The sequence below is a fragment of the Rattus rattus genome, chromosome 5, assembly GCF_011064425.1.
Source record: "Rattus rattus isolate New Zealand chromosome 5, Rrattus_CSIRO_v1, whole genome shotgun sequence".
Taxonomy (NCBI): Eukaryota; Metazoa; Chordata; class Mammalia; order Rodentia; family Muridae; genus Rattus; species Rattus rattus.
Window position 1 is genome coordinate 132,130,206 of NC_046158.1, and position 21,456 is coordinate 132,151,661.

A 21,456-nucleotide genomic window follows, 5' to 3' on the forward strand; every position below is an offset into this window, starting at 1 on the left:
ACTCAGTGGAAGTGGAACAAGGATTTCACATGTATTTTAAGAGAAAACATAAGTGGCTAGCACACAGAGGAATCCTTTTTGCCCCAACTGCAATCTAAAAAAATGCAAATAAAAAAACCACAGGATACCATCTCACACCAAACAGATCCATAAAAATTTAAAGGTCTGACCAGATCAATATTAGCAAAGACATACATGCTAGCAGTAGTGTAAATTCAAACAAACCCATGAGAACAATCCAGAATTAGCTTGCTATCAATGACTCCATACTATTCTTGATTATACACTCAATGACAATCATCTTGAAAATGAAGTCCAAGGACTTGCAGCAGCAGCTGTTGAGCGTTTGACAACTACTCAGGGCTCCAAACCCGACAGGCACAAGCAAACTCCCAAGGAAGAACCCAGCACCCTATGCGAACCCTACATGTGATTCTGAGGCTAAAGGTTGGGAACTGCGCTTCTGAATGTATAAGCATTAAGCACAGGACACACACAGTACCTGCTTGAAATAATGAAAGCAAGGAACCCACCAGCCTGAGCAACCACTGATCAGATCACTGAGCGCACACCTAGAGACCTAGTCATGCAAACCAAGGATGCTGAACTGAGAAAGTGGCTCACGCCTGTATTATCCCTGCACTGAGGGGCTGAAGAAGGACTATCATGGGTTCGGGGCCTGTTTGGACTACAGAATAAGTTCTGGATTGAAGGGTAAGGCCTTGTCCCTTAAAACATTCTTCTAAAAGGGCTGGAAAGGTGACTTATCAGTTAAGAGCACTGACTGCTTTTCCAGAGGTCCTAAGTTCAATTCCCAGCAAATACATTGTGGTTCACAACCATCTGTAATGGGATCCGATGCTGTCTTCTTGTGTCTGAAGACAACTACAGTGCACTCACATACATAAACTAAATAAGTAAATCTTTAGAAAAAATTCTTCTAAAAATAAAACAAACAACAAGACAACCAAAGAAAAAAATGGATAAAATATAGCTATACATGCAACATAGATGGACCTCAATGCTGAATGAAAAGAGCAAACTACATAGGAATACACATCTTTAAGTTTTATTTAAAGCTTAAAGAGAGTCTATATTGTTTGGGGATATAAACTGAAGTTCAGGAACTACCACTCCAAAATGTTGTTGGAGCAAACTGAGGCACTTGGGGGGAACAGCTAAGGACTGCAGGGAGGACTCTCTACCTTCCCTCGTAACCTAAAGGAAGACCTGTGCAAAAGTTAAAGAACTGTCACGGGTCTACTCCCTGCAATCTCACAACCAGGAAAAACTGAACTAAGAAGAGCAGGCCTCCACACAGACCTGCTGTTCTATCACAGGCTCCTCCCTCTTCTTCTATGGGAGCCTCAGGTGACTACACCCCACACTTTTCTCCTATGAAGTGGGCTGGGCATTCACTTTCATGGCATGCACACCCCTGTACATGCAATGAACTTGTAAAAGCCACACACCATCTCATCTGTTAAAGTTTCTCCACTGTGACTGATCTTGAAGACCCAATTACAGGACCCTCAGAGGATAAAGGAAGTTTTTTCTTTCTCTATAGATCCATGCAAAACAAAGCCCAATAAATCTCAGGAGAATAAGTAGTGGGTGGTTGTGACTGGGAAAGAGTGCAGAGGACTTTATGGTACTCCTGAATGTTAGAATTTGCTTTTTATTTTATTTATTTAGTAGGGGGTGGGGGAGAAGGAGGCATTTGGGGGAGGGGGGAGCATACATACTCTGTTGCACCTGTGGAGGTCACAGAACTTCAGGAGTCAGTTCTCTTCTCCCACCATGTGGTTTCCAGTGAGGGGAACTCCAGTTGTCAGACTTGGTGGTAAGTGCTATCTGTGCATATTCTGATTTTTAGATTTTTGGTTTATTTATTTAATTTTTTTCCCCCTGAGAGGGTGTCACTGAATAGCTCTCCATATTCTGATTTTTTAAAGCTAGGTAAAGAGTTACACATGTTTTCTATTCTTGAAATTATATATATTCATTAGTTATTTTATGTTGCCAGGCAAGTGGCACATATCATACAAATTCCAGTACTAGGAAGTTTGAGGCAGGAGGACTGTCCCCAGTTCTAGGCCAGCCTGAGCCATATGGTAGATTCCAGGCCAAACTGGGCTACCAATGAGACCCTGTCTCAAAAGACTAAAACCAAACAACTATCTGTTGTATTTATAATACATTATTACATTATAATACATTGTATTTATAATACATTAATTTTACAAAACAATTCACTGTGTACAGGGCCACTACAACATACACTGCAAGGAAGAACTGTGACCATAAATGACTACACGTGTGGTACCTGAAGGGTTAAGCTCTGTTCTCTGCCAAAAGGATGGGAGGGCAGCAGCTGGGCCACAGTGGGAGTTCCTGGCTCCAGCTGGCTTCGGCAGGGATCCAGCTCCACGCCCAGGAACAGGCACCTGGGGGAGGGGTCTGGACAGGTGGTACCTACAGTCCCCGGTGACCTGATCTATGTGACGGGCTGGTCCAATCAGAGGTGGGCCTCCTATTAGAGTTCTTCCAGCTGCTAAGTCTTCCGGGTGGCCGACTGAAGACAGTGAGTAGGGGAAAGAGCCTAGGTGGCCGGATGGGGGAGGAGAAGGAAGTGGGTGGGCTGGGCTCAGATACCAGGGGAGGCTGCTGGGATTATCACCTGCTGAGAGTGAGCTTAGGTTTCTTGGGAAGGGCTCTTCTATCTAATGCTCCCTTGAAAGCTGTCTCCCGGTGGCTTTCCTCTGCTGGACAGATGGTGTCTGAGCTGTCTCCTGGAGGGTGGGCTTCTGGAAGGGATGGTAGAAATGGGGTGGAGCCTGCTCCCTGCTCTTCAGAATTCTGCTTAGCCTTAGGACTCCCTGCCTCTTAACAACAGTAGCCTATGCCTCTCTTAGTCAGAGCTTATTCAGTAGGCAGTGCCAGTATTCTGTCATACACACAAGTTACTCCCATTTAGCTTTTACAGCACCCAACTGCTTAATGCTTAGACACGAGTCTTTTCTCACGAGTCTTTTCCATTTGAGGAAACTGAAGCTTGGCAAAGTTAATTAAACACTTGCCCAAAGTCAAAGAGCAAGCAACTGACACTTGAATACAAAAGACCACAGCCCAGCAGAAAACAATTACTTAAGGTTCTAGTGTATTCTATATGGAGCAAGTACCTCCTCATTGTTCAGACCGGATAGCTGGGCCCTCTCTCTTTCCTCCTTCCTCCCACCAAGCAGCAGCAAACCCAGTGTATCAAGCTATGACCATTGCTCCTCATGTCTGCCATAAATCTGCCTGGTACAGGCAGCTACTGCCATCTTGTTCCCACTCTTGCCTGAGTACTTCATTCTCCAGAGCAGAGTGGTTCTCAACTTTTCGTGTTTTTTTTTTTTTTTTTTTTTTTTTTTTTTTTTGGGGCTGGGGACCCAACCCAGGAACTTGGTTTTCTTGGCAAGCGCTCCCCCTGTGCTAAATCCCCAACCCCGGTTCTCAACTTTTCTAATGCTGCGATCCTTTAATCCTCATGGTGTGGTGACCCCAAAACATAAAATTATTTTATTGCTACTTCATAACTGTAATTTTGCTGCCATGAATCATAATGTAAATATCTGATATGCAAACACTGTGAGAGAGCTGTTTGACCCCCAAAGGGGTGGCAACTACAGGCTAAGATCCCTGCTTCAGAGAGAGCAGAGATTCTCCTAAGGCGTAAGTTGGATCTGGTCATTTCTTGGCTCAAAACCCCTCTATGCCTGTCAGAATGAAAGCAATGCTCTATGTAGGTCTGTGGGAGGACCTGACTGCAGGGTACTTCAGGCTCAACTTCTACACATTCTTTACCTCTCTGATGCTAACATATTTGAAGTCTTTTTTGGACTTGCTGTCCCCTCTATTTCAATATTCTTTCCCCTAATACTTGCATGGATCACACTTTACTGCAAATCAGGCCCAAGGAAGCCCTTATCAGAGGCCTTCCTGACAACCCTAGCTAGCAACAGAACATTTTCTTCTCTTGTATTTTCCCTGTGGTCCTAAATACTACCTGATATGTTAAGTACTTAGACTCTTTCTCTCTTACTAGAATGTCAGTTGAATGACAAGATGGTGCTCATAGTATTTGCTTAACCTTTAGCTGCATGCCTGACATACAGCACGAACTCTGTAACTGTTAATGAACAAATGAATGAATGACCAACATCCCTCAGGAAATGACTCACTTTAGAGAGGAAGGCCGCCCAAATACGCTTGGCTTTTTCTTAGCCTTGTGACCTTTGGTACCCCCAGAGCAGTGGTCAATGTCCTTCCTTCCCTGTTACAAAATGTCCTGGGTACATACTCTCATCACCATGTCATCCACGTGTGCTTGCAGGCATGTGTACACACACAGGGACATGGGAGCTGGAACACAAGACTGGTTCTAGGAGGGGGAGTGAGCATGGGCACTTAGAGACCAGGAACAGTGAACTCTAGGGCACTGGTCGTTGCTGCCCTGCCAAGGTCCCCACACTACACATACTCCAGCTTTTATCTTCATGAATAAAAAGTCACTGGATAGTTGAGGGGGCTGATACACACTTGTAATCATAGCACTCAGGAGGCTGAGGCAGGATGACTGAGTTCAAGGCCAGCCTAGGCTGTATACTAAGATGGGGGTGGGGTAGAGAGAAAGTCAGTGGAAGATTTTGAGTCAAGAAATAACAGCTTGACCTAAAATTTAAAAGGCTCATGTTTGCTGTGTAAGGGAGCCAGGGCAGAGCAGGGAGACCACAGGGGAAGTCATTTCATTAACTTGGTGAAAGAGAGTGAGCAATAGCTGTGTAATTCCTAACCTTAGCCTGGCTATTTCCATTGCAGAAAGCACACCCAGGCCTCTATCAGCTGTTCTCACAGCACTGTGTCCATTCTGCCTGCACCCTGGTGAGGTGAGTGTCAGCAGAGTCCACATTTTACAGAGAAGCCTGAGGTCTGAGATACAGTCACCTATTCAAGATTCTATAGTAAATCATCAAGAAATCTGATGACAAATGCTGGTAAGAGTGTGGCTGGAGAGGAACCTTATTTACTACTGATAAGGATGTAAGCTAGGGCAACCATTAGGGAAATCACAGGAGGCAAAACTTTTAAAATAGAGCTACCTATGACCCAGCTATAGTACTCTGAGCATCTGCCCAAAGGACTCCATATCCTACCACTGAAGTCCTTGTATATCCACAGTTATTGCTGCTCGACTAACAAGGAAACGCAGCCAGCCTATATGTCCATCAGCGAAAGAATGGATAATGAAAATATGGTGTGTATGTGTGTACACACAAATACACGATGTACGTATACACATCTACATGTCTTACTGTACAAGTATGTGTGAGCATGTCGTGCGCACACGTGTGTGTGTGTGCATGTGCACGCACATGAATGCAGAAGAGGATGTATACTCTTCTGGAGCTGGAGTTTACAGGAGATGTTGGGGAGTGAACTGGGGTTTTCTGCAAGAACAGGAGGCACTCTTAGTTTCTGAAGCATCTCTCTAGCTTCCCATTTCTTTTTGAAAAAATATATGTAACTTTTTTTTGTCACAGCGGAGCTTCAACAGTGTTCACTGTGGTGTTGCTCTACTCTGAAGTTTACCAATTTTGTTCATTTGAATTCTCCTAACCAGACTCTAAAAGGCTTAAATTCAAAATCAAAATCCACAAATAAATTTTGTTTGCCCACCTACAGTGCTGCCCTGAGCTTAGACTTAGGCAAAAAAAAAAAAAAGGACAAAAGGTTTAATGAAGGTAGAAAAGAAAACCTTCTTGAGATTCCAGTCCCTCAATAAACCACTTTCCCACTGAAATGAACCTTTTTAATCCTGGCATGGCAGCACACATGAATCCCACCACAGGAGGCTGTGAGTCTGAAGCCAGCCAGGGCTAGAAAGTAAGACTGTCTGCAAGAAGAGGAGGAAGGGGTTGGGATTTAGCTCAGTGGTAGAGCGCTTGCCTAGCAAGCGCAAGGCCCTGGTTCGGTCCCCAGCTCCAAAAAAAAAAAAAAAAAAAAAAAAAAAAAAAAAGAAGAGGAGGAAGGAAAAGCAGGGTCTCACAGGCACTTGGGAAACAAGAGACAAGTGGGTCTCTGTGAGTTCGAGGCCAACCTGGTCTACATATACATAGCAAGTTCCAGAACAGTCATGGTGACATAGAGAACCTTATCTCAAAAATAAAGAAATTACACACACACACACACACACACACACACACACACACACACACACACACACACACACACACGGCCTCACTATGCTGTTTTGAAACTTGAGGCTGGCCTGGAACTCAGAGATCCACCTACCTCTGCCCGGCAAGCATTGAGATTATAAGTGAGTGCCACCTGGCCTACCTTTTTAGCTCTTAAAACAGTGAGCATTGTGAGTTTTAGCCATGACCCTCCAGACAGGTGGAACTCCCATGCCCTAACTTCATTCTGGAGAGACTTGCAAAGCAGGAAGGGGCAATGACTTTCAGTTCCCGTAAGTCTACAGTAACAGCTGATTCAGCTAGATGATGTCACCTTCACAAACCTCCTGACTAGCAGCTGAGAGGGTAAAAGCAGGAAATTAGAGGATACTGAATGGCTAGGTTCAAACATGCCTGTGGCAAATCCTACAATAACCCTAAGCCCTGGAGCATCCCCTTGCAGACAAACTTTCTCGGTTGGTAGGGCAGTGGGTATCTCTTGAATTCCAAGATGCTTCCCCAACACTCCTGCACATTCTCAAACACATGGGGAAGAGCAACAGAGGTAACCTGGCTTTGGAACAGACCTCTCTAGGTTCAAATCTAGGTTTTATCTTATACAAGTGGAGGACCTTAAACATGTAATCTCATTCTCTGGGTCTCTATCTCCTCACTGGAAAGAAGGCAGGGCCACTTACTACTCAAGCACATGCTTCTAATTCAGCGCTGAGAAGCAGACAAGTGATGCTCACTTGGAGCTTGTCAGCCAGCCGGCCCGATGGGGAGAGCTGCAGGCAAATGACAGAACCTGTCTCCAAGGAGGGAAATCGTTTCTGAGGATGACACTTGAGGTTTGTCTTTTGCCCTTCATAGGCATCCAAGTGAATACACACAAAAATTCACATACACATTAAAAAACTATTTAGGGGGGTTGGGGATTTAGCTCAGTGGTAGAGCACTTGCCTAGGAAGCGCAAGGCCCTGGGTTCGGTCCCCAGCTCCGAAAAAAAAAAAAAAAAAAAAAAAAAAAAAAAAAAAAAAAAAAAAAATATTTAGGGATACCTGGCAAAATAATACATGTAAATTACTGAGTACAGCACTTGGTACTCAGTGAGCATCCAAAGGGCTACAGAGAAAGTTCCAGGACACCCAGGACTATACAGAAAAACTTTGTGTAAAAAACCAAAACCAAACCAGCCAAACCTACCAAACCAGATAAAACATAGGTAGGTTGAAAGAATGCTATTAATACTGTTCTTAGTAGGTTCAGTTTAGTTGTTGTTTTGAGAAAGACGGGGTTTTTTTGTTTGTTTGTTTTGGTCCAGGTTGGCTTTCAACTCACTGTGCAGCTGAGGATGCTGCTGAGCACCTCTTTCCAGACACTGAGATTGAAAGGTACACTATACCACTATACCCCACTTTAAACTTAGGTTCTAAAAAGCCAATCTAGCTGCTGTGCTGAGACAGGTGTGATTTTTCTACGGTCTCCTTCTCCTGCCTTTTATCCCATCCTTCTAGATGCTCATAAACTGGACGAGAAAGATAAGGAAAACATCCAGAGGGCTGAGGAGATAGGAATGATTTCTGCCCTGGTCAAAGGGTAGTGAATCTGTGCTGCCTTGCTCTGTAGAAAGAGGGAGTGGCCCGCTCAGGGAGGGGTGAGAATCCAGGCTTGGAAAACATCCCTAAGCCACCTGGCCACCTGTACTATTTCTGCCTCCCTTGTGGTAATTTCTGCCAATGACACAAAGCTCTAGAATGTAACCCCTCTCAATACATGGACACACACACACACACACACACACACACACACACACACACACACACACACACTTTTTGCTCACAGAAGCATGCTGTACTCTACAGTCCTCCCAGGATCTGTTCAGAGCTAGCCTACAGGAAATGGTCGATAAAGAGCTACTGATTGATTAATGAAGAAAGGGAGTATTCTCTGCCATTAAGCAAATATTAATGAGTACTACGAGTATGATGTTAGTCTCAGGGGATTTGAGGTGACTAGGGTGGGTTTCTAGGTTTTTTCCTGAGTTCAGAATCAGCAGAGAGAGCAAAATCAAAGAACTACAGTGCTGGATACAATAGCTACAGCCACAACATTTGCTAGTGCCCCCTTCCACTCCCAACTAGGACAAAAGGGCTTCTGAGGCAGACTGCTTGGGTTCAAAGCAAGGCTTCACCACTTACTAGCTATATTTCTGTGATTTTTTTTTCCCCCTTTGTCCCTTCTTTTCTCCTCTGTAAAATGAAATCAAAAGAGTAATTTTTCCTGGTTTGAGTTTGTTTTTTATTGTTTGTGTTTTTTGAGATAGTGTCTTATGACCTGAGTTCAATTCCCAACATTCATGTGAAAAGCCAGGTGTGGTGGTATGCACCTGTAACAATGTTACTTGAGAGATGGAGATAGCCTGGTCCCTAGGGCTCAGTGGCCAGCTGTTTAGACTGAGCAGCAAGAGACCGTGTTTCAAAATAAGGTGGAGAATGACAGAGGATAGCTGAAAGCCAATCTCTGGCTTCCTTAACATCCACACACACAGACGAGTACACATATACATACCTATACAACACACACAGATACAGCATACACAGAGGGGAAAAAAGAAACACAGCTACTGTCCACCAGCAGTATGTGATGATGCCCAGACTCAAATCCATAACTACAACTCTACAGTCCATGCTCTCAACTAAGTAACCTCCTCCTCTTAAAGCTCAAACACAAGGGACCAGAGAGATGGCTTGCCAGGTAAAACTGCTTGCCACAAGCCTTTAATCCCAGTACTCAGGAGGCAGAAGCTAGTGAATCTCTGTGAGTTTGAGGTCAACATGGTCTAAAAGCAAGTTCTAGGCCACCCAGAGATATTGTGAGACCCTGTGTCCAAAAACAAAAAGTGCTTGTCAATCAAATCTCATAAACCTGTGTTCATTCCTTTACATACACAAAAAGATAAGCAAGAACAGCCAGGCATAGTGGCACATGCCTTTAGTCCCGGCACTCGGGAGTTAGAAGGAGGCAGATCTCTGTGAGTTCAAGGCCAGCCTGGTCTACAGAGCAAGTTCCAGGACAGCCAGGACTGATGCATGGAAAAACCCTATCTTTAAAAAAAAAGAAAGAAAGAAAAAGATAGGAGAGACCTGACTTCATAAATGTGTCCTCTGCCCTCCACACAGATGCTATTATGGCACACAATAATAGTGATAATACTCATACTTACGATGCTGAAGTAAAACAGAAAGAAAATAAAAAGACAAAGCACACTGCCGCAAATAACAGAGACCCCACAAAGGAAGACCTGAAGGCTTATCAGGTCATTATCCCTGGACCCTTTCCAATGAGGGGACTGAGAAGGACAGAACTCTCTCTCACCCCTAAGGGCTCTGAAAAGGGCCCAAGTGGTTAGATGGAAACTGCAGGCTTTGCTCCACACTTCTCTTACTAAGGCTTTGGGTACCAATATTGAACCCTATCTTCTACAACCAAGTCAGATCAAGAAAGTGCTGCAGGTGCAGACCACCTGCGTGGACAGGCAGGCGGGATGGACTTCTGTCTGGTCCTATACACCTTTCAGTTTCACCATTCAGCCACTGGCCTGGCGGCTCAGCTGCACCTGCTGCTTGACCCAGTCCCAGGAGACCCAGAACCCTAGACTTGAGCTTCCTCCCTGGACCTTGCCTCAAAGGGTCATTTCTGAGTGACTCCCTAAAGATTACTCTCTAGCATGATACCCCCAAATTCTGACTATATGCAAGTGCTGTGAGTAAAGGGGGCAGGGGTAGAACAAGGGGTGGCTATTCTTGTTCTAAGCCAGAGATAAGTGTGGGGTGAAGAGGTCTGTGCCCTGAATTTTATAGGTAAGTGACAATGCTCTGGGCAGGGCCCAAACTCCTACCAGTACCATAGCTGGGCAGGCAAGGACATCCTGGGGTAGCTAATACCCATCTGAGTCACATTCAACAGTCTAAGCTTGCCTAGTAATTTCATGGCAGGAGGCGACCAATAGCCAAATCAAGTGAGTAACCAAGCCACATAGAGAAAGAAATGGAAAAGACCTAGAATTTGGTGAGCTTATTCTCCACAAGGCAGTGCACTCTACATACAGCAGCCATCATTAGGAATGCTTCCTAACCTGGCTGCTAGATACTGAGCCACTAGGTGGAAGGACCAGTGACAGCTGGTAAGAGTGATGGTCTTGAGCTCAATAAACAGTGCTTCCTCCTCAGCTTCCCCTAATCTCCGCCATAGAACTCCCCTGTGGAACAACCTGTCTAGAAAGAACTTTTCCCCTCATGGTGTCTAGGCGTGGAGATACGAGCTTGCCCTAATCCTTGAAAACAGGGCAATGTTAAGTCAAGGTTTGTTTGCTTCTTTTCCTTTTTCTGGTTGGGTTGCTGGCTCGGGGAATGAATGAATGATATAGATATCTATGGCTGTGGCCTTAATCAGGGAGAAGCAACAAGACCAAACATTTATAGTTTTCAAAGTGCTTTTTCACTTATCACCTCTTTGGACCTCCCTGCTGGCCCAGGAGGAAGGCGAAGCGGGTGTTATCTTTCTTCAGCATATGAGGCGACAGGCAGAGAGCTTAGGCCAGAGGTTTATGGCCATTGAACAAACAAGAAATGAGGCCATCCCAGAGAAACTCCACAGTACCCATACAGCTTACTTATCCAGATATGGAGGCACCCACTGTGTGCTAGGCTTGCATGCTCCTGTACACTTTAAATGTTCAATTCATAAATCTTCCAGTCATCAAATATGGAGGGGTCTGCCATCTTGGAGAACCTTGGCAAAGATTAGAGAAAATACACCCTGTTGCCAAATACTAGTCAACAACATGGGGTCTAGTTGTGTCCAAGTTCTGACCTGAGACCCTCCCTGGTGAGGGAGGCAGGCAGGCACAAGGCTGTAAGCCAAAGGTTCCTGTTTCCCTAACTCTTGGGCCAAAAGATGGCCACATCCTCTACAGCCCAAACATTTGCTTTCAGAAAGTAGCTCTTTACTGACCCAGGGCTCCAACTGTATATGTAGCAGAGGATGGCCTTGTTGGGGCACCAGGGGAAGGGGAAGCCCTTGGTCCTGCCAAGGGTGGACCCCCAGTGCATGGGAATGTGTGTGTGGGGGGGAGCAGCAAGGGGGTGGATGGGGGTGTGAACACACATATGGGGGAGGGGAGGGGGGCTTTGAACAAGAAACCAGGAAAGGGAATAACATTTGAAATGTAAATAAAGAAATATATCTAATAAAAAATAATGTTTTCATTTAAAAAAGAAAGAAAGAAAGAAAAGAAAGTAGCTCCTTTAATCACAGCACTCTGGAGGTAGAGGCAACCAGATCTTGATGAGTTCAAGGTCACTCTGGTCTATTTTATGAGTTCCAGGACAGCCAAGGCTGCAAAGAACAACTCTGTCTCAGAAAAAAAAGAAGAGAAAGAAAAAGGAAAGTCCAACGACAATCAGAGCAACTTGACCACCTGTGACAGCAGTCAGATAACAGTCATAGTAGGAGCTGTCACACGGAGTAGTTACTGTGTGCCAGGCTCCACGCACCTCAATAGCTGCTTTCAAGCTCAGCAGAGTGTTCCAGAAAAGCACTATGTTATCATCTCCTTGCTGGTTTTTTAAACCATCTTTCTTCCTCCCTCCCCTCCCCTCCCTTCCCTTCCCTTCCTGTGCAGCGGGGTGGGAGCAGCATGCCTATGGAAGTCAGAGAAGAACCTGGTGAAGTGGGTTCTACATGTGGGTTCTGGGGTCTAAACTCATGTTATTAGGATTTATAGCAAATGCTATCCACTGAGCCATCTCACCAGCTCTTGCCCCTCGCCCCTCCCCCATTCCCCTCAGACAGGTTTTACTCTACAGTGCAGGCCGGCCTTGATGGTATTCTTCTTGCCTCAGCCTCCCAAGTACTGGGACTACAGGCAGGCGTCACTATGTCCAGCTACTATATCCAACTCATTATTACTTACTTTTTGTTAGCGTGAGGCAGGGCTAGGCTACTTTATAACTCCTTATATAGTCAAAGACAACCTTGTCTCTTGATCCTCCAGAATACTGAGTTTTAGGCCTGGGTTACAAAGCCTGGGTAAGCGCAGTGCTGCGACTCAAACCCAGGGCTTCCTACATACTAGGCAAACACTCTACCAAATGACTTACACTCCTAACTGTATTGTACCTAACTCTTCAACGGTGATCACCAATTTTCTCCCAAGGAGGCACTGGCAAGGCGAGTACCACAAACACCAGGAGCAGCTGCTACCAGAGAGGGTGGAGACCTCCAGAGACCCTGGCATCTTTCTCACTCATCCAACCATAGTCTCAACCATTTTCTACATGTTTCCATCTGGTCCTAGCCTCAGTCTTGCCACACCCTCCCAGGTTTAACCATCCTACTGAGAGGAGAAAAGAAGAGGACTTGTGTTCTCAGCAACAGGAGTTTCTTCCTCTATGTGCCTCAGGGAGTTTGTGGCTTCTTCTGGCTATCCACCAGCCCCTGGAGAGAAGTGGAAGGGGTGGACTGGTGAGACTTCTCCCTGGGCATGGCAGGAGGCACAGCAAAGAAGAAACCTTATTGAGTGTGTCCTTCCTTGGGCAACAACCCATGCATGTGACAAGGTGCATGTTCTTCACATGAAACTACTCTGAGGAAATCCCAGGGTACCTTTTGGACCCAAGAAGTCTCAAGGATGATAGATTGGCACAGCCCTGAACTATAAGCTAAGCTAACTATTTCTAAGCATTGTAACTAGGTCATCAGGTTCCTGGAGAAGCCAGCTGTGTTTGGGGGAGGAGGAGGGAAGTTTTGTAGCCTACCAAGATCCCTACTTCCCCTCAGGCCACACCCTCCTCGAAATCTGCACCTGCTCTTGAGCTGACCCCTCCCCCTAGTTGGCCCAGCTGTCTGGGTTCCCAGGGCCCCTCTCTGCCTTCCTCAGTGGAAAGGCCCTTTAGTAGGAGACACCTTATTGTCACCTGAGACTTTCAGAGGCTACCCGCCTCTCTGGAGGATAGTTTTGCTCTACCAGGGCAGCGAGAAAGCTGGGCCTCTTTGGGTCTGCCAGGGTACCTTGTTGGCACAGTCATAGCAGGTGGCAGGACCAGGTGATGTTTACCCTACAAAGGCTAGAGTTGCCAAAAGGCTTCAATCAATCTTTTGAATCTGCACCTGGCTCTGAGCCCCAAATAACCACCAGGGCGGCCTACCTGGTCTGCAGGTCCCAGGTGCCTTTGACTCTTCCCTCCCTGCAGCTTTGCCTACTGAGTCCCACCTGGCCAGGGTTCCTTTCTCCCAGGGGTTACTAGAGACTTGACTGCATCCCAGGGGTGCTTTGGGTCTCCCCGCTCTGAGGCCAACACTACCATCAGCTACTCCCACCCCTATTCCCCCAGGCCTACATCAGTCTCTGCTTCCTTCTGCCTGACCAGTTTTGCCCAGACCAGATCCTCTTCAGCAAAAGCCATGATAGCTCACCAACTCCCAGTGTTTCACATGCACCCTTCAGATCTGGCTGGCTGGTTCTTACCCATCTAGCCTGTCCCAGCCACATTCCTTTTGCCTGTTTATTCTTTCACTGAGCTGGGTGTGGTGGTTCAAGCCCATAACCCCAGGAAAGTGTCACAGGAGGACTGAGGTCAGGACCAGATGGGTTCTGCAGAGACCCTGTTTCATAACAGGTTGAAAATGGTTGGGACTATATAGACTGAGGAAGAACACTTGCTTAATGGCCCTGGGTTCAACCTCCAGCATACGGGGTAGGGAGGAGCGAAGAAGCCTTCACATTCCACATCTTCCGAACAGTAGGGAAAACTGACCAAGTCTACTGTAGGTCAGGCAGAAAGCTGTATGGTCTACACTCTACAGGCTCTCAAAAAATATTGCCCAGATGTTACCAAACTCCAAACATTCTGACCAGTTTTGCCTAGACCAGATCCTCTTCAGCAAAAGCCACGATAGCTCACCAACCAATAAAGGAGAAAGTTCAAGACAAAAGCAAATACTCTGGGAGCTTAAGTTCCCCTGAATTAGACAGTACACATGTAAACATGGGTATCCTCTGGGGAAGTAAGACCTGAGTGATAAAGAGAGAGTCCTAATCAGACGTGAGGCAGGCAGTGACTCTCGGCAGAGGAAAAACATGGCACTCTGAGGAAAAGACCCATTACCATTATCTTCACTTTACAGATGAGGAAATGGGAGACCTCAGCACACAAAGCCACATTGCTGAAAAAACTATGGTTACTTAAGGCCCCAGTGACTTTCCCCACTCTGACGCTTTCTACTGGGGTGCAGAAAAGTCTAGACTGGCAATCTAGCTGGCCAGAGGCCAGGTGGAAGGTGACGATGCAGACCAAGGGTGGAGGCCTCTCATGGGTAATCTAATGGGTGGTGGTGGTGGTGGTGGTAGAAGAGGGACCATCTGGCAGAGGCCCAGGCCACCTGTAGGATGTAATCAGTGGTCTGGCCTCCTCCACTTTTTGAGTCTACACCACAGATTTGGCACAAGCCATTCACCAAGTGTTTGGGGCGTATTCCTGATTCAGAAGTGTTTGCTTCCTCAGGGACTGACAGTCTTCTACTACGTCTAGTAGTAACAACCCTCCTGCTCACTGAACAGACCCTAGCCAATCCCCTGCTGAAGCCTGGGCTCTGTGCCAGGCACTCGGGATAAAATAAACCAGTCCAGGTCTGTAGAAAAAGCAACAACATAGAGGCATAAGGATAGATTTTGGCACAAGGCATATTGCCAGACTGTGCTCTGCCTCTTAGAAGATGTGTTACTATGGAGGTCTCTGAATCCTGGGAGTGCCCTCTGCACACCAGAGCAGTTGTGGAGACCGAATAAGACGATTATGTCAAGGGCATAAACACAGCACCTGGCGTAGTGCAAGCAAGCATTCCCCACACAACACCTGCTATTATTCCTAACAACACTTAGGCATTCACTTTCTTACTTAGGCTTTGCTTACTCCAGTAAGGTTGGCGCTATTCTCTCAGGTTTATGGATTTGAGAACTGGAAGTTGCTTCACATGTGAGTTGTCTACAAGTTTGTTAAAAGTGATTAATAAATACTGTTTTGGCCTGGCTATAAAATATACCTCAGAGACATGTGTTAGCCAGGCACACTGACATAGGAATGTGATCTCAGGACTTCCCAGGCAGGAGGACTGCAGTAAGTTTCAGGTTAGCTTGGACTACAGAATGAGACTGTCTCAAAATAAAAAGAACCCCCACCTCCACCCTCCCAAATCTCCTGTGTTAAAGACACAGTCCCCAATGCAACAGTGTTCTGATGCAGGGTCTTCAGGAAGGCAACTATGCTGAGTAGAGGGCGGTCATGGGTTTACTCACTGAGATCAAACCATTTTATTCAGAGACTGGAAAGTGGGGAGGGTTTTTTTTTCCTAAGACTTATCTATTTACTTTATGTACGTGTGTGTCTTCAGACACCAGAAAAGGGCATCTGATCCCATTACAGATAGTTGTAAGCCACCATGTGATTGCTGGGAATTGAACTCAGGACCTCTGGAAGAGCAGTCAGTGCTCTAAACCACTGAGCCATCTCTCCAGCCCTTGGGGAGGGATTAAAAAGGTCTGCTCAAACTGCTATCCCCAGCAGGGCAGATATCCCAGACCTCTTCTTGTCATTAAAGAGCAAGTTCATAACTTAATGGCTTTTGTGCAATGGGAAGTAAATCACTAGGGGCATACAGTGATGGGTGCATTCTTTTCCTAGCTCCCTCTCTCATGCCACTTGCTTCCTTGCTCTTACCATGAGGTAAGCAACTCTGCTTCACCATTTGTGGGCCATAAAGCTCTGTCCCACCACTCATAAATCAGAGACAATGGAGCTAAGGGCCATGAATAGAAAGCTCTGAAATAGTGAGCTAAAATGTCTGGGGCCTGGGGGACAGATTGATGATGACATAGACTGATTCAACAGGCAAGGCCGCTAGCCGGTTCCATGGTGTGAAGTAGAGACAGACTGCCAACAAAGGGCATGTAGTCTCACTCACCACCACAGCATGGTGTCCCCATCTAAGGCACTCATTAGCATTTACTTATCTAAACTAGGTGAGTCCAGCTTTAGGAGTGGCAGGCAGCACAAGTAAGATGAGGGGCAACTAGCCAGACACAGGAGCAGGGCATGGTGGGGCATGCCTGTAATCCCAGGAAGTGTGAGGAGGAAGAGGAGGAGTTCAAGGAGATCCTCCGCAACATAACGAAATTAAGGCAGCCTGGGATATATGAGACTCTCAAAAAGCCACTGCCTCCAAACAAAACAAACCAAACTCCAGGCAAATAGACTTCAAGTCTGACAGTCACTTCACTCTTTGTTTTCGTTTCCTCCTTGGGAATGAAGCTGAAAGTGGCCCATCTTACCTGGAAATGTGAACAAAAGGTTTGGTCCATTAGAAATCACTACCATGCACATGAAAGGAGCCATCACTACTGTAGACTGCTACAGTGGTGAGGTTCTGGAAGCTAAACGTTCTGTACTGCAACACTAGCTCCTCCAGGTACTGGTCTGGGAGGCCTCAGCAGTATCCTTTTTTTCTCTCAGCCTTGGTTTTCTTGACCATGAAATGAAGATGATGCTACCTACTTTATAGGCTGTTCAAGTACAAGAAATAAACAGCCTAAGTGCTAGGGTAAGGCAGGCCTGGAGTCAAGTTCTGACTCTGCCCACTGTTACACCCCTTCAAAGCTCAGCTAGAAGCTTCCCTCCCAGACTTTGCCTAGTACTAACTGTGCTACTCAGACGAGCTGCTTTACTCCTGTGCCTCGGTTGTGAAAGGGGCTAATAATAGTACCTACTTCATCGGGTGCTGCTGTGAGAATGGAATCAATTAGTACTTGTAGTGCATACTGAACAATGCCTGGCATAGAGTAAGCATTCAATAAATGTTAGGTGCTATTAATAGCAATGGTAACAATAATATTAATCACCAAGCAGAATAAGAGGAGGGGCTGCTTAGTCCTGGGACATGGGAATCCCATGGAATAATTCCAAAGAAGTGCCTGGACATGTGTCTGGAAGCAAGCTTTCAGCCTGTGGGAGACACTCCTGTCAAAAGGGCATGAGGCTGGGCTCCTAAGTCCCAGTCCTACTGACCAAGGGCCAGTCTCTGGGGAGGCGAGTCAGGTTCCTCTGAAGGGACACTGTGTTCCCAGTGGTCATGTTCCAGGCGCTGCCTGACTCTGACTTGGGGAACAAAGGCACATGTGTGTGGCCAGGGTGGAGGGAGGGGAATGTTTCCCTTTCAAGAATTAGAACAAAGGATCTGAGGCATAGTTGAGTGCATTCCAATCCCCTCCCAGGCCAGCTCCCATTCTTCAGATGACTGTCCAACAAGGTTCGCAACCTTCCAGCTTCCTCCTGAAAGGTGACTTGGGAAGGATGGCCAACTGTCACTCCACCTAGCCATCAATCTCCAAGAAGCAGGATTTTAAGTGCAGAACCTTGGATACCTCTCTTAGAAATCTCTGTCCTATGCCCAAATGGGTAGGAACCCATGAGAGAAATCAGTTCATAGATGACATAGGGTACTCCAAGTAACAGGTCTAATGCCCCTCTAGAGGAGAGTTTATAACTGATGGAGTCAGGGAGACTGGCTTGGAGTTCTTTCTGACTGACCCCACAGTCTAGCATCAGAGGCAGAACTACTAGAAAAGCACCTCCAGTTCTGAAGGGAGGAGGGCAGGTTGGAGGGAGAGACTAGGTGAAGGGGAAGGGAACGAGAGCAGAGAAAGTGACTGAAAGGAAAGGGAAGGGCATACAAAAAAGTAGGGGGCATGCCTCTCGGGACATTACTTTCCAGTTTCCACACTCTACAGCAGGAATCCGGCTGCGGGGCCGGGACAGGAAACAGTCTATGGGAGTCACTGCAATGGCATTTCCTGAAGAGCACGAGAAAAAGCTCTAGTTCCGAGGGGAACTCTCCTCTCGACCCAGAGAACTCACTCCGTAGCTTGGAGCCAATGTAGGCCTGGCCTGAGACTCACTGGGGATGAAACCAAGCAGCACAAGGTCCCAAAGGTGGTTTCTCTCTACAGAACAGTGACTGGAGGGGCCCAAGATAATGACAGTACTGCCTGGATGACTGTCATGGTTCTGAGCACTGCAAACCAAGAACTGACTTTCTGAGTCTTCCCAACAAGCCCAGGTCACACACCAGGTGACCAGTGATCTCACTAATCTCTGATCCTGTCTGCTCCTGTGACATAGAGATGGCACTGTCCTGATCACCAATCTGCATGGCTAAAGGTATCACAGAGATAAGGCAGATTTGCAAGTGCTTTGTAAGCTGGAATGTGCTGGTCAATGTGTATGGGGACTTACTCTTGTGGAGCCACTGACAGATGACCCTGTGATTACACTGTCTTGGAAAGAAGAAAGCCACTTTAAATAACTGCCGTGGAATAGCCTCTTTGGTGAAATCTGCCCCAGGACTGAGGCCTGTGAGAATTAGGACTCCTAGGATGTCAATTTCAAGAGCCCATCATGAGGAAGAAACTGAGGTCTGGGGCTGAAATGATCTGTTACAGACTGAATGTAGAGAGCTAAGAGAGTAGATTTTTGGATCTTTACCCTGAGACCAGGGAGAGCCTGGTCCACCAGGGCACATATACAATAGAATTGATACCATGACAGAAAGCTGCCGCTGAGAATGTGCTAATGGTGACTATACACAAAAAGGAGAACGGATGCTTTGTGAGTGAGCCAAGAGTTCCATGGGACAAATAAAAAGTATGACAGCAACATGGTGCCAGGCTCTCTAGACACTAGCATACTTCAATGTTATCACTGTGCCTAAGATTTAGGAAGGTCAAAAGAGCCTGAGGGGGTGGCGGTGGTAGAATTTTTACTTAAACGAATTGCAGTTTTCCAGGCAGAAACAGAAGAATAAAGGAAGGTCATTTGTAAAGTACATTTGGAGAGAAGTATTTCTGAAGAAGAGTTAGAGTCAGTTATTACTTATATAAGTAATAAGTAGAGTTACTTATTGGCATGAGACGGGCCCAGGTTGGCCTTGAATTCACCATGTAGTCTGGGCTGGCCTCAAACTCAAAGCAATTCTTCTGTTTCAACCTCCCAGCGTATTCAGTCCTTATTCCATCTAGAATTTCCAAATGGCCAGAAAAACACAAAAGAAAACAAAACCATGGCTTCCAACATGGCTAGACAGACCAGTCAATACACCACGTGCAAAGCTGATCTCCTCTCTCCCCACCCACCCACTTAAAGCCAAGGTGCCTTTTCATCTGCCAGGCACCAGCATCTTCCAAAGGTAAAGACCTGCTTTCACCTTTACAGAATTCTGAGCGTCACCTCCCTGCTGCAAACCTACTCTTGGCTTCTCTCTCATTCCAAGCCAAAGCCTCAACCTGTCCTGCAATGCCCTGTGTGCTCTGGTCTCCAGGCTCCTCCCCATCCTTCCTTCCCCCAAGCTTTCTTTGCCCTCATCTCCTACCATTCTGTCCCTTGCTGCTTCTTCAGCCAAACTGACTTCCTGCCATCCCTGAAAATGCCAAGGATCTTTCTCCCTCAGTCCACTCCTCTGCTTGAAACGCTCTCTATATGGACTCTCACAGTGAACCACCTCCTCTCAGTCCTTGGCTCAAATACCACCTTCAGGTTGCTGGGGTTCTGGATACCGTATTCCAAGAACAGGCCTGGGAGACCAGACTATGCATATGTGCCATACTGGAAGCTGGTTACTCTGAAACACACACTGGGAGACACACAGGAGTAACCCAAGGCAGGGTTCCCCTCTTCAGCCTTAGCTCATCTGGAGAAAAGCTGTTTTCAAAAAAACATCTGTCACAAAAGTATTTATTTGTATCAGTTATTGGGTTGCTCTACAACTTTTATTACCTGAGACAATATTTACTCACTATAATTCGTCACTAAGCTTCCGATCCCTTGAACAGTCACTGTATGAATCCCAAAGCCCTATTACTTTTCGTTTATTTATTTACCTCTTTCTTGGTTTGAGACAGGGTCTCATCATGTAGCCCTGGTGAGAGCTGGCCTCCCACTCCAAGATCTGCCTGTCCATGCCGGGTGCTGGGATTAGAAGCGTGCGCTCCCACACTCAGCCTCCTATTCCTTTATGTAGTTCAGGATGCTACATAAGCCTCAATCATGAATCTAGCCATTCTTTGAGTTTGGTTCTTGTGCACAAATGACTTATTAAAATGTTTGGGTTTTTTGTTAATTTGCCTTATGTCAAGTTAATTCATATTCTAGCTCCTCAACAGGTGAGGGGTGAGCTGTTTTTCATTTCCCTATATCTTGGTTGTTCACTTTTTTGATTATTTCATCCATCCATCCACTCACTGGGGATGGGCATGCCATGGAGGATATGGAGGGCAAAGGACAACTTGCACTATTCTTCCCTTCCACCATATGAGAACCAAGGATGTAACTCAGGATATCAGCTTTGATAGCATACACTTTACAAGCTGAATCATCTTGCCAGGTCCTTCGATCACCATTATTAAAGTGCTTCCCTACCCTGCCTTGCTAGGCATTATCTATGAATCTAATTTTCTTCAGAGTTCTTAGTATTAGCTGATACATCTCTCCTCTCCCCCTCCGCCCCCCACACGGTGGGGATAGAGAAAGGCTAATCAAATCTGAGTCCTCTAGAAGAGCAGCAAGAGCTCTTATACACTGAGCCATCTCTCTAGCTTCCAGACTGTAATGTCAACAGACTGCTGTGTATACATTGTGTGTGTGTGTGTGTGTGTGTGTGTGTGTACATTCAGCTTAGCTTGCATCTACATGTATATGCATATGGGGGCCAGAGGTCAATCCTGGGTATTGCTCCTCAGGAGCTATCTACTTCACTGGTCTAGAATTCACACATTAGGCTAGAGTGGCTGGCCAGCAAACCCCAGAAATCCCTTGTCTCTGTCTTCCAGCTCTGGGGTTACAAGTACACATCACTTTGTCTGGCTTTTTTTTCTTCTTTTAAACACAGATTCTGGATTCTAGTGATCAAACCCAAAAGATTGGGTTTTTTGTTTGTTTGTTTTGTTTTGTTTTTTAAGGGTGTGTGTGTCGAGACCATTTTTCTGCGTATCCTTGGCTGTCCTAGAACTCCCTCTTTGGACCAGCCTGCCTCTGCCTCCCAAGTGTTGGGGTTAAAATCATGGGCTGGCCCAAACTCTTATGCTAACACAGCAAACATTTTACAGGCTGAGCCTCAGCCTTCATTA

The 21,456-nt window shown here is 46.2% G+C and overlaps 1 protein-coding gene across 2 annotated transcripts in view; it reads right to left on the reverse strand.

Annotated features, from left to right (window-relative positions):
- Bcl2l1 (BCL2 like 1) overlaps nt 1-21,456 on the reverse strand; it is a 49,716-nt gene that overhangs the window by 21,605 nt on the left and 6,655 nt on the right. The window lies entirely within an intron of this gene.